The following is a 12925-nucleotide window of genomic DNA, read 5'->3' as shown; positions in this document are numbered from 1 at the left end:
ACAGCTGTAGGGAGAGTACCTGCCACAAAATACTGACACCTTAGGGAGTGCATGTTTCAAGGTAACATTGTGCTACCAGTGTCTCCCTGCCTTCTGTTTAGCCCTTGCGCTGGCTGTGGAGCACTGACAGCCAGCAGCAACCAAAGCACTCCAGTTCCATCCCTCTGGCTGTAGGCTGAATGGTGTGCTATTGTACCTGTAAACATCTCATGAATTATGGACAGTTTGCAGTCCAAAAGGAATTTGGACTTACCCCATGTATTTCTGCTCACCCAGTCAATCCTGTGCATCTGAGTTTCAAGAGGCAATTCAAATGATTCTTGGTTGCAAAAATACAAATCTATGGCACTTAAAAATAAACATGCTCTTGGGAACGAAATACTAGTCTTTTCCAGAAGAATACTTTCTGCATTTCAGAGTGTCAGAGATGAGCAGTGACTTCTCTGCTCCCTCTGCGACTGAATGTCAAAATGAGATTTGGTTAAGTCTGTGCAGAATTGCAGGTCAGCTTGAAGCTGCCCTTAAACAGCAGCTTAATTTTTGTTTAGTGTTTTCAGTGAATAATAGCTTCAAGGAGTTTTTGCAAATGGAGGAAGAAAAAAACTGCCTAATATTCTCATATGTGACTGAAGGATAGTTAGAAGTTTTCTAAAATTCAGCCTTTTATTACTCCACTTGGCACTTCTATGCAAATGATAGTCACAATATTTTAATATTTCTCCTTAAGAAACTAGACTAGCAAGCCATGTGGAAAAAGCAATTTTTTCCGCATTGTACAGAAATTGTTCAAAGTGGTGTGATATGCCTGCATCTGCCTTTTCAGATGAATCTATACCTTATTTCTTCAGCTTCCCTCCAAATGCTCTTCAAATGCAGTCATTACAAAACCTCCTGCAGTAAAATAAATATGCAATGCTGATTTCATTATGTTAACAGTAGCTTTTGAATGTTTGTTCTTCACTGGAGGGAAAAATAAATAAAGGGAAGACGTTTTCCACTCCAGCTTCTTAATGAGCAGGTGTGCAGGGGAGTCATCTTCTCATAAAGGCTTAATTGTGTATGGATTTCTGTTGCACTATTATAGTAAACCTGATAGTTAAATCCAAGAGAAGACCACCTCTTGTTACAAATCTGAAATGATGACGATTCTTTTGCAAGTGCATCCTGGAGTTAGTTGAGAAGTAATAGCTGTCAGCTTCAAAGTAAACCTTGTAATTAAATTGTCTTGCTCGCCATGTTAGAAATACATTTCCCAATTTTCAACACTCTGTATCTGATGCATTGATGTGAGTGGATTTTATTAAAGCATCTTCTCTCACTGTATTTTGAGCCCTTCTGCTTTCATGAAATCACATGGCTTCCTTAGAACTTCCCATGTGGGATCTGATAAGAAAGCATTTTATGGTCACAAATCATCTAGGTGAATTACTGTTCAGCTGTGCTAGTCTGAATTATGTTTGCCAAGAGAGAGAATGACATGGGTTATATATCTGTTAAAACCAAAAGGAGGGACTAGAGCAGCTGGGTGGCTGGTCCTAGAGGTCCATGGGGATTTCACTTCTTGACTGAAAGAACAGCAGAGTTAGCTGACACCAAACAGCCCAGAGCTTTACCCAAAGCCCTCTGCATTTTTCTCTTCACTGAATACTATGGCTACATTCTGTTTAAATATTTCAAGATGTAACCTCTTTAGCCCAGGGATCACAGGACTTGGGGTTGGCGTGGCATGTGAACATCATGCACAGCAGAATTTCCCTTTGCCCAAAGTACTGTGTCTCTGGCTCCTCCACTTCTCCAGGGAGTGATTGTAGCTGAGGGAATCTTACCATCACCCTTTTGATTCTTGCCTTTCTCTGTATTGGTGACAGCGTAGGATTGCAAAAATGCCATCTCCTGACAGTGTTGAAAGATGCCAGTGAGGGTTTTACATTTTTGCATAATCACACGTTGTCCCTACAGTAAGCAAAAGTGAGAATCTGAAACTGAAATTGTGCACATAAACTGTCAAATTTCATCCTTTTTTCCTCCCTGCCCTGAAGCATTTGTCCTTGGACCCTGTGGCTGCTGGGCCATGAGATGCATCATCAGCTCTGACAGGATGGAGCTGACGGAGATGAGTTTCACGGCCATTTGTGCCTCCTAGCTACTCCTGGCTGACACAAAAGCAGATGAACTGTGGGCTGTCACATAAATACAGAGCAGATCCCATAGCCTTTCTTTCCTCATCTGTCACTGGTTCTGTGCTGAGCCTGATGCAGGTTTCCTAATTCTGCCTGTCAGTTTGTGGCTTTGTACAATGGAGCTTACTTGTTAGGAGAGGCATTACAGCATGTCAGCAAAAACATGCCGGGTGAATGGAGCAGCAGAAATATTAACAAGTGGATGTCTGTAGGAAATAAACTAGAAATGAAAATGCTCCAGAAGGACTGGGCATAGAGCAGACACCATCTCAATTTTTTTATTTTTTTTGGAAAAGCCAATTACACTGATTACCACTCTGTCTTTCTCAGATTTTATAGATAACTAAGCAGTCACAACAGTAACTTATTTTTAATGAGGGAAACCAAATATAAGTGTGCAGGAATTTTCTGGGCATCTGTAGCAAGGGAGACAGCATCCTGGAAAGCAGGAGCTCTGCAAGCATACTGCATATAGAACTTCATTTAGCTTACCAGTGCATAGCTGGAAGGATTGAAGAAGGACAAGGATTAAATTATCCTTGGCTGGGATTTGTAAAAGAAGGATTCTCCTTGCAAAGCATTAATGACAGTTTAATATGTAAATTCACATCTGGTTTTAGTTATCCCATCTTTAAAAGGTCTTTTGAAAACTTGTAGGAGGTATTAAAAAAAAAAAAAAAGCCACAAGAATTATCGGTGCTGAAACAATTTCTGGTAGTGATTTAATGTAGAAAGGATGAGTTATGAGCAGCTTTTATTTTTTTACCTGCCAGAGCATTTGTTTTATTGTGTCCTTGTTCAGGTAATTTTAGGGCAGGCCTACAGTCATCCAAAGACAAACATCTAAAACACGTCAGGTAGGTGGCTCTGTCATGTCCACCTGTGTGATGTATTGTCCTCCATCAGCAGCAGAGCAATGTCATGGGCAGGTCAGAAGTGGGATGCTGACTCTTGAAACACTGGAGAAAAATATTCAAGAGAAAACAGAGTGAGAAGATAATTGAAATTACAAGGGGATTTGTTGTTTTTGATGTGACACATTTTTGTCATTTAATTCACAAGGGCAAGGTGTCATGCAGAGAAGGTGATAATTCCTTAGGTCCTCTCAGAATGCTTTTCAAAATTCTTGTTCGAAACTTGTTAAGAGGTGGAAGATCTTGAGTACCCGAGTAAGCAATTTGGTTATCTGATGAGGAAAAACTGCATTTTATGTGGATTATGCATGTTCTTTCTGTATGATTTAGATGGGCAAGTTCACTTTGCCTCTAATGATCAGCCTGCAGGCTGGGTGACAGGCAGGATGCCCGCTAATGAAGTGAGAGCCTTCTGGGAAAGCCTTGTGTGGGAGGGGATATAAGAATTTTGTCTCTCTGTAGAGCTTAAGCTAGTAGCTGAGTGTGTTCAAGAAAATGCTGGAGAGGAGGACTGAAATTTCCACTTTAGCTAAGGGAGGAAAGGCCTGAAATAGGAGGTAAATCCCTGAGGTTCTCCTGAATTTTGGGGGCTGGAAGAGACAGTGCAAGAGCAAACACTGATGAAAAGGGAATTGTTTCCTTAGGTTTCTCCAGGCTTTGAAAGGCAGAAAAGGGAGGAAGCTGCAGGAAGGTGATTTCCTTTGTTTTTTTTTCCTCTCTATCTGCCTCCCTCCCTCCACCCTCCTCCAGTCTCCATTCCCATTTAGACAGACATGCAACTACAGTCACTGACTAAAACGAAGTACCTCCACATGCAAAGCTTACTGGATGTAGTTCTTCAAGTCAGTAAATTTCTTTCTCCAGAAAGTAAAGAAATTTCTTTCTCCCAAAAGCAGTAAATCTCTTGAGGTGTCCAGATAAAGGCAGACCACATGCTTGGGCAGTGTTTGTAGCCTGTCTAGCTTTCAGACTAGCTGGGACTCAGGTAATCTCTAGAATTCAGACCAACCAGCTAGTACATGTAATGTTCCCTCTGACCTTCAGCTCAAGGAAGCCACTTTTTTTTTTTATTAGCAGATGTACCATAATTAAAATAGATTTTGATTGTCATTTCTTCTTCAAAGCATCAAGAGAATGTGGGAAGAGGGCAATAATGATAGTTGGTCCTATTTCCTAATTTTCAAGCAGAATTTGAGGCAAAGAAGCAAGTAGGAGGAAAAGGTTAAAAAGTGAGGAGAATGTGCAAGAAGGGAGGAGGGAACCTCCTTTTGGTGACAACAGTTGGATGAACAGCATGTTGGATAGCTCTAAGATGTTATAGTGCGTGTGCATATATGCCTGTGGATAAAAGCTTGTGCAAACAAAAGTTTCCTGAGCTGTTGGTCAATCTTTTAGCTACTGATGCTTGTTGTTCTTTCTTTTATTCGTTTCTTTTCTTTTTTTTTTTCTTTTTTTTTTTTTGAAGTGTGAAAGAGCTTTTTTAATTTTTTTTTTCTATATTATATCTCTCTAAGTGGAAATCAATGTGAAAGCTGAGAACATTGCAGGAATTAAATGCTCATTTTCAAAACTTCCAAAGGTTAAACTATGTCTTGAAACATACAGCTGTTTTAAAATATTACTTTAATAAAGCTCATGATTATGAAATTAAGGAAAACCAGAATCTTGTGTGTGTGGCAGTAAGCAATTCCAAAACTGCTTTAAAGAAAAATGAACGAAGTAATAAAAGATTGCTTTCATGTTTAAAATCTACTTACTCCGTTTGAGGATGTAGGTTTTCTGAGTATTCACTGAAAAGGAGCTGAGGCAATGGTTTCTTTCTCAGAAGTAACACTTGGATAAATCAGAAAAAGGGAAATGGCTTGGAATGAAAGCAGCACTCCTGCCAACTGCTGTATTCTGAATTCCTCTTCTTCCCTGGCATTATATTAAAATGCTCTGCCCACGGGCAAGCTTTGCTCAAAGTGGTGGGTTTTGCATGTGATTTTGTATGTATGTTGTCCTGGTACAGTTTAAGGGAATGCTTTGTTAAGAGTGTGGACTGCCTTAATGCAGTGTAGTTCTTGCACACAAGAAGTCCCTGAATCTATTGCTGTATGCGGTCTGTGATCCTTCAGAGTATACTTTTGTGAAGCTCTGACCATGAGGACTTGCATCTGTGTGAGACGTTATAAGATATATTTTTCCTCTTCAGGTGCAAAAATACATTGCATTAAAAAATCTCCATCGTGTCACTTTAGGAAGACTTATCCCATCCCATATGCTTCTTGAGCCAAAAAGAGTCGAGAGGTGAATTTTTGTCTTTGTTAAGACCTCCTGTGCCACTTTTCAAAGCTCATTGATGGAACAGAGCGGTGAGTTCCGGTTTTATACAGTCAATCTAAATAAAGTCTGACCCTTATTTTTGTTTTTTAGGATTGTCTACCTCTGCATCGAGCCAAATTCTTAGACTGGTTGGTGCTGTCTCATGGGATCCCTGTGACTGACAAAGGAGAGCTTGTTGTGGTAGGCGCTTGCATTGATTGTCTTGGCAGCATTTATCCTGGGCACACGCAGATGGAGTTTGCAATGCAGCCACTCTTTCTTAGGACTCTTATGCCAACAGGAGCTGGAAAGAAAGCCCATGAGAGAAGGGCTTTATGGAAGCTCTGGAATTGTTGCTGTGTTGTCCCATAAAAATCAAAACCACATAGCTTGAACTGCTACAGAGGAGGGAATTTGTTAAAGTTTGTTTTTAATTATGGAGCTCTATGATGAAAAAAGCTGGCTTATTTACCAATTAAATGTAGGAAAAAAGCAAGAATCTGCATTCCAGTTAACTTCCTAGAAAAGCGCAGGGCACAGAGACTTGTTTTTGTGCATTTCCATAACTGTCTTCAAAGCACAGTCTTATTGTCCTGCCTTAAATAGGCTGATTAGGTTATTGTTTTCATCAAACTCTACATGACAGCCTGCTTTGCTTTCATATACATTCCTTGATTTAGTAGCTTGGTGTTCCACAATACTATGCTTTCAATTTTAACCAGCAGTAATAATCCAAATAAGGAAATATGGTAAGAAAAGAAGTGATTTCTTTCTTGAGTTGGCTATAGATCTATCTGTACTCATGCCATAGCAAACTGTTCATGTATTTGATAAATGCATTTCCAACAAGGAAAAAAAAATGTAGCACACGTGCTAATCTCCTTGCCTTCTAGAAGGCAGTAAAAATTCTCTGTAAATAATGAAAGTGTCTCCATTTTTATTCTGCTTGAGGTTTAGAAAAGATCATGTAAATATCACTCACATTGGAACTGCTGCATTATGTTTACCCTCATATGTTGCCATATGTGGAAATTAATGTAAATTTCAGATTTTTCATTTGCCTGAGCTTGTAATTAGATATTCAAGGTTTTCCATTTTCCTGAGAAGCGTGACTTTTACTTGCATGCATCTAGTATTGTAAACTCATATGTGCAGACTAGCAGATTTTTTTTTTCTCCTTTTCTTTCAAACTGATGGCCTTGTCTTAGCACTCAAACTGTAACAGTGTTCTTGCGTGACTTTTTCTGAGCACAAAAAGAATCTAGTGTGAACAAAGCATAGCCATTTCCTCATTGGCTTGAGTTTATATATTGACTTTTTATACAAAAAGGTGCATGTTTAACTTGAGTAACATGTCTTAGTGTGAAGAAGTACTGCTTAACTGTAAAGTTTATTGAAATACTTTTCACATAGCATTTTCTTTCCCGCTCACTCTTTTTGTACCAACTGAAAAAAAATATTTTGTCACACTCTTTTTTTACCAGCAGAAAAACAGAAAGGCAAAGAAATAGATAGAATTTATTTTGAACCAGAATGTCTCAGCATCTTCAGTATCCCTTCCTTAAAAAAATTAAATTGAACAAGTCTTCATTGCTTATTATTATTATTTTAAGCAATTGATTTAAAACTTTAACGTGAAGAACTGGAAATGATTTCTTGTGTCCCTTACAGTTTGGACTGTAGATTGTGTAACTTCTCCTTTCATAAACTTTCATCTCACAAGTAATCATTATTTCTGCTCCCCCTACTTATTTTGGGAAGATGTAGTAGAAACTTTTGGTGCATGTATATTACTCTAGAATATTTCTTCAAGTTTCTATAATAAACATATAATGACAAGTTCATGCCTGTTTGTCTGGCAGTCAACTACATCAGACATCTCTCTTGCTTAGATAACTCATTTTGTACTTTGTGATGTGTGTTATCCTGTGTAATCTGTATGAAGGGAGTGATTATATCTCCTCCTGATCCATGTGTCAAACAAATAAGCCAGGTTTCCCCAGGTTTCTTCACCGAAATCAACTTTCCATCCTTCTCCCAGGAGAGTCCTATCTGTTCATGCATGATGGTCGCCAAACGTGAAGCAACTCTGGACTCTATCAGTCTCTTCTGTGGCAAGTCTGAACAGCTCAGTCTCACTGTGCTCTTCCATAGCTGAAATTTGAGTTGGTTTCGAATATTTCTGCTTCCTGCACACCCTGGAATGGCTCTAAAGGATTACTGGAATGGTGCATATTCTGGCAGAAGTCTGTACTGGAAAATATTTGTGGCATACAGATGATCATGAGGTATTTGTGTGACGAACAAGAACATACCATACATAATTCAGGCTGTTAGTACAAAGCAGAAGAGTGCTGCACTGTGATTATCCTTGTCTAGCATGCAAAAGCCTGCTGTTTCCTTAGTATGACAGTGAATATAATGACAGAACTTGCTGAGCTGCAGTAAGGATTGATTTTTCTTCTCTAAGTATCTTGAGAAAAGCTTGTGCATCTCTTCTTCTTTAGAGAAGCTTTCATAGATGTAGCTCTGTAGCTGACTCCTGCTCATTAGCTGAGAGAGAAGGAACTAATGGTGAAAACCAGAGTTTGCCAAAAAAAGGCAAACTTCTCTAATAATCTAGCACTGGTTTGAGATTGTGGAGATTTCTCTTGGAGTTGTTAGTCATCTTGTTAATAATCTTTAAATAGTTCTAATGTTCCATTTTGTTGTGAAGGGAAGCAATCACAGTGTTTTGGCTTGGCATCAGCTGTCAATCAGATGTCAGCAAAGTTAATGTATTCTAATTTGCTGTCTGTAAGCCCGGTGGCAGCTGAGATCCCTGTAACTGAGTTGGTGTGCCATGGTTCAGGGATGAGTGTGCAGAGTGGATGATCCAGCTCCAATGACATCATTTGCATTATTGTTATTATTCTGTTATGTTTTGTAGCCAAACTGTGCCTTTGGCTGCTGCAGAGCTCAGCTTGGAAATGTTGAGAGGTGAAATGAAAGTTAGTTAAGATGTGAATATAAACTGCTTACAGGAGTTGGGTTTGGTTTTTTTCAGCCTGTGAAAGGAAGAAACAACTGTGCTGCAGAGTGTGACAAACACACTTTGAACAGCCACTAGGTAGGTTTTGTTTAATTATAGTTCCTGAAATAAGAAGTGAAAGTAAACCTATTGACCTTACTCACAGGAAATCTCCTCTCTGATAGCAAAGAAAGGTTTGGAAGCGGTGAAAGCAGACAATGATTTTTTCTTTTTTCTTTTTTTTTTTCTTTTTGGAAAGTAAAATTTTAGAAAGTATCTTATATTAGCTCACGTGTTCCTTGTTTGCTCTGTAGTTTATATGGCACTGCTATGGTTTGTGCAAAGTGACAAAGAATGGTCCTAACTAGGCCAGGAATCCTCAGTCTCAAATTAAAAAATAAAATTAATTCTTAGTTCTTAGTATATTGCAATTATTCCAGACAAGCTTAGCATTTGATTGAAATCATCAGTGGTAGGTTACACCTCTGGGCTTTTGTTTCAAACACTGGAAGTCTTTTCCCCTTTCTGTTGCTGTTGTGCTCTTTGGAGACCTTAGTCTTGATTTATAGAAGGTGCAATTGAATAAGCTGTTTTGGAGGTAGTACCATATGCTGAGAACTAAATGGGAAGGTTTTTTTCTCCCCTTTTGTGTATTGTAGAACTGAAATCTGGCTGCAAACATTTGCTTTTTGAACAGATGTTGTGTATATGCGAAATGAGCTCTCTGAATAGATTATTGCAGGCTATGTGAAACTGGCTGCTTTTCTGTCAAGAGTGGATTTGAAGAGTTGGTGGACTTGGGCATAGCCCAGTTTTTTCCCCTGTGCAGTGAGTGAGAAGGGAGTAGAGGTTGCAGACCACTGCAGACACAAAATAGGGAATGCAGGAGGATTCCAATATTTAAATGTGCTGGAATGTACTGGCAGTGTGCAAAGTGGACAAATAGACATAAGTTAAGGCATTTGTCTGCTGTTGTGTATTTTGACCTTCAAAGAGAAGTATTAAGCAATCACTGCAGACCAGTCCTTGTAGAAGTTGACTGTTTCTTGCAGAGGGTCTTGTTGCAGCATGTAAAATTCAGTTGCTGAGCTTTCCACTTCTTTTTTCTCCTCTTGAATGAGATTCACTGCAGGTGCGCTTGAGAAACTTTCTTGTACCTTCCTAGGCTCAGGGATTGTTCTGGATCTCTAGTTCTATGTTACCTGTTTTTCATTCTCCTGTATTTTTCCAGTGTCCCTCCAAGTGAAATCAGTACAAAAGCTCTCTCCATGTCGATTCTTATATTGGTGTTACTGAATCTTCATCCCATCCTGAATAGCAAGGTTTTGAGCTCTTCCTTCTTCTGTCTTCAGCTCTAGTTTGCTTTTTGCATGTCTTCATCCAGTTTTACTTCCCTCTAAAATTATTAAGTTGAGTTGAAATAGTTGTACAGGATAAGAACTGCCAGTGGGAACAAAGCTGCTGAAGAGCTCTGCATCTCAAAGGAAGGATGTAAGTTTCATACTGTCTTTTCCTTTGCTACTAAGGTAGAAGGCTGATTTATAGCTTGTCTAATAACTTTCCTGTTATTCAGTAGCTCTTCTCATGTCTGTCATAATTTTGAAGTGCTTCTCCATAAAGACTGGAGCTCAGAGCTGAGGAAGAGGCGGGTTGGTGGCTGAGTCTGTTGCAGAAGCAAGCTGAGGGGGGTGCAAGAGCAGGAGCTGTCTCATGGGCTATGGAACGAACTTCTCCAGGAACTTGGAGCCCTCTCAAACCTCACCACTTGCTGTTCCAAGCACAACACCCACTTTTCAACCACGCTTTCTTGAACCAAAACACAAAGTCAGTCTCTCCAGAATAAAAACATTTAATTTTGAGAGTTAGTGGAGGATACAGAAGAGAGTACAAACTGTCTGTGACGCAGGATAATTATATTCCTTTATGCGCTACGTACCACTTTGCCTGCTTTTTCCATCTGCCAACTGCTGGTGTCCCACTATCCCAGGCCTCCTGGTTACTTCAGGTAACAAGCAGGTATTAGAGCAGTCTTCATCAACCAAGCTCAAGTAACTTCTATTGATAGATTTGAATCATGTCCAGTTGGCCACTCAGTGTCAAAGTGCTGTGACCAGTGTGTGGGGGAAGAACTCTCTTCTCTATAGCTTGCGTTCTAACTCTAATGCCATTGCTTTGTGTCCATAATCTTTTTTTTATGTATTGTGATTATTATTTTTTTTTTAAAGATTTACTCTCCTGTTTTTATCATACACTTTATAAACGGCTAGTTATTTTCATTCATTTGGTAAATGCCATTCAGAAGCCACATGTGGCCAGCTTATGATTTAAATGTCTTAATATCTTATATTTGGATGGCTCTTCCTGGTCTGTGTGTCCTCTAATCAATACTGTCTTCTGTGGGCCTTTGCTAGCAGTGCTTGAGTTGTTATTTTAAAGCACAGATTAGACTACAAATATGCCTGGGATTAATCAGTTACTGACCTAATTGCTTTGTCATGTTCTCAAACACACTGTTAATGTGAGTACATGACTTCTCTTATCAGACTTGAGATGATTAAAGCTCATGTAGCATTGCCTTGGCTTATGACTGTTGTAGTAACAGCTACCTACTCTTCTTTCATAGTAGTGTTTGGTACGGATGAAAGAATCATTGGATATCCCAACTTTTCTTGCATTGTGGTGTCTTCCTACAACAGTCTGCCCCTACCTAAAAGAATTGCGAAGGCCTCCAAGCACCTATCTTTGAGTTGTGATTCTCTTGCTCTCGTTTGTGCTCACTGCTGTAAGATGTGCTGTCCTTACATTCCCCCTCTACTTAGAGAAAGGCTTGTTCTGCTTCTTTTTGGAGAAGCAGCGGCCCTCTGGTCTGTTTCTCTCTCCTGTGTACTTTTAAAGTAGCACTACTCTGCTATTGAATCTGTTTAATTGGTTTCCTGCTAGAAAGAAACAGAAGGGCAGTGTACTCCAATTGATTGAGGCAAACTTCTGTATTAGTTGTCAGTCAAGGTTAACCAGGGATTTCAGAAAATAAAGATGGTACAGATCTGGTGTGATGGTTATTCATTAGTGGGGATTCTTTTCATTAGTCTTAAAATAGAAATTCAAAGACATTTCAGTGTTCCGTTCCCTCCCTGTAGCAGTTTTTTTTCCTTCCTGTCTAGTTTTAATATTGACCAACTATTTAATCCTAAAAGCACGTAGAGCTTTTAACTCCTAGCCAAGAACTTATTGTCCTCTACAGGGGCGACAGTGATGTGTGTGGGGGACGGGAAATCTAGAGCCTGTGACAAAGCTTACTCATACAATAGGCTATCTTTAGAAACATTAATAGCCATATTTAAATGAAATTTCTATTACTGGTCTCCTAGATTGCTAGGTACAATAAAGTCAACCAAGAGAGAGCAATCAGATTGAATTTGCTACTAGGAATATCTAAAAACAAACCACAAAAGCTAATTTTAAACAGTGGGTTGCCACTCATGTTGTTTGGTTTAGAACCTCTGGAGCAATTCCTCTCCGTTTCTATTTTAAAACTGGTATGTCAGACCAATGTAGCTGCTGTTTTGCCATCTCCTTAATATAAAACACCATTAAAGTAAAATAGGAAAAAGCAACTATTACAGAACTTACAGAAAAGATTTGTTTTTTAGTACAGTGGTTTTTCTTTAAATAGGATATTATGTCTTGAGCTGGGTGGGTGGCGTATGTCTGTGCAAGTACCATGTAACTTGGCTTGGACTGTGGTAAACGACCTCATCTGTGATCTTCCCAGAAGCTGGAAAAAAAAAGAAAAAGAAAAAGCAGGCTTCTGTGGGTTTTTTCTTGTTTAGTTTGGGAAAGCATGAGTTGAGCATTTTAGATAGTAGGATTATTTCCAATTTCAACACGTGGCATCTGGAAAGTGTAGAATATCTTTAACTACCGTTTTTTAATTTGGCCTTCTTCATAATAACTTTTCTTTCCACTGAAATTTTATTTTACTAAGATTTTTTTCTCTATTTTTAGCATTTAAGTATTAAATGGTTGAGATGATCACTTTTTTTAGTGCTGCATGCAAAAGGAAAGATGCTAGAGCAGTCAAATTCTGCTTCAGACGTTTTCTGACACCCAAATGGGCCTAGAGAAAAATGGTTGAACACAAAATCCTGATATTCATCCATTTGTTTTTTGAAGCAGTAAATTGAGGATATTTATTAGTCAAGTTTTATAACTTTATTACTATGATTTTAGCTTCTGAAACCTGTGATTCACTACAGCACTCCCCATACAGAGCAACTGACTATCTGTAGAGTTTCTAAACCAGATTTTTTCAGACAGAATGTATGTTCAAGGTATGAGACTTGAGGTGAGTGTTTCATGAAGGGAGGGGAATGCCATGAAGGGAGGGGAAAGCTCTTTCATGGATATAGTTTCCATGTGACAAACTCACGTGACCTTTCTGTTCATTAGTTGATTGCTTGGATGTATAAGAGGAGCTCATTTCATAAAATAGCTTAGGGAATATATTTTTAGGGACA

General features: G+C 39.0%; 1 protein-coding gene across 4 annotated transcripts in view; it reads left to right on the top strand.

The window, feature by feature from the left end:
* RNF144A (ring finger protein 144A) overlaps nucleotides 1-12925 on the top strand; it is a 62708-nt gene that overhangs the window by 10171 nt on the left and 39612 nt on the right. For 2 of the 4 annotated variants that reach the window (XM_048935938.1, XM_048935939.1), the window contains exon 2: nucleotides 5510-5599. The exons of the other annotated variants lie outside the window; for them this stretch is intronic. The gene's annotated coding sequence lies outside the window, so the exon portion shown is untranslated. The remainder of the gene's footprint in view (nucleotides 1-5509; nucleotides 5600-12925) is intronic. 4 annotated transcript variants of the gene reach the window in all.

This window comes from Lagopus muta, chromosome 2 (genome assembly GCF_023343835.1).
Source record: "Lagopus muta isolate bLagMut1 chromosome 2, bLagMut1 primary, whole genome shotgun sequence".
Lineage (NCBI taxonomy): Eukaryota > Metazoa > Chordata > Aves > Galliformes > Phasianidae > Lagopus > Lagopus muta.
Note: the sequence above shows the minus strand (reverse complement) of the source record. Positions and strands in the feature narration are given on the sequence as shown.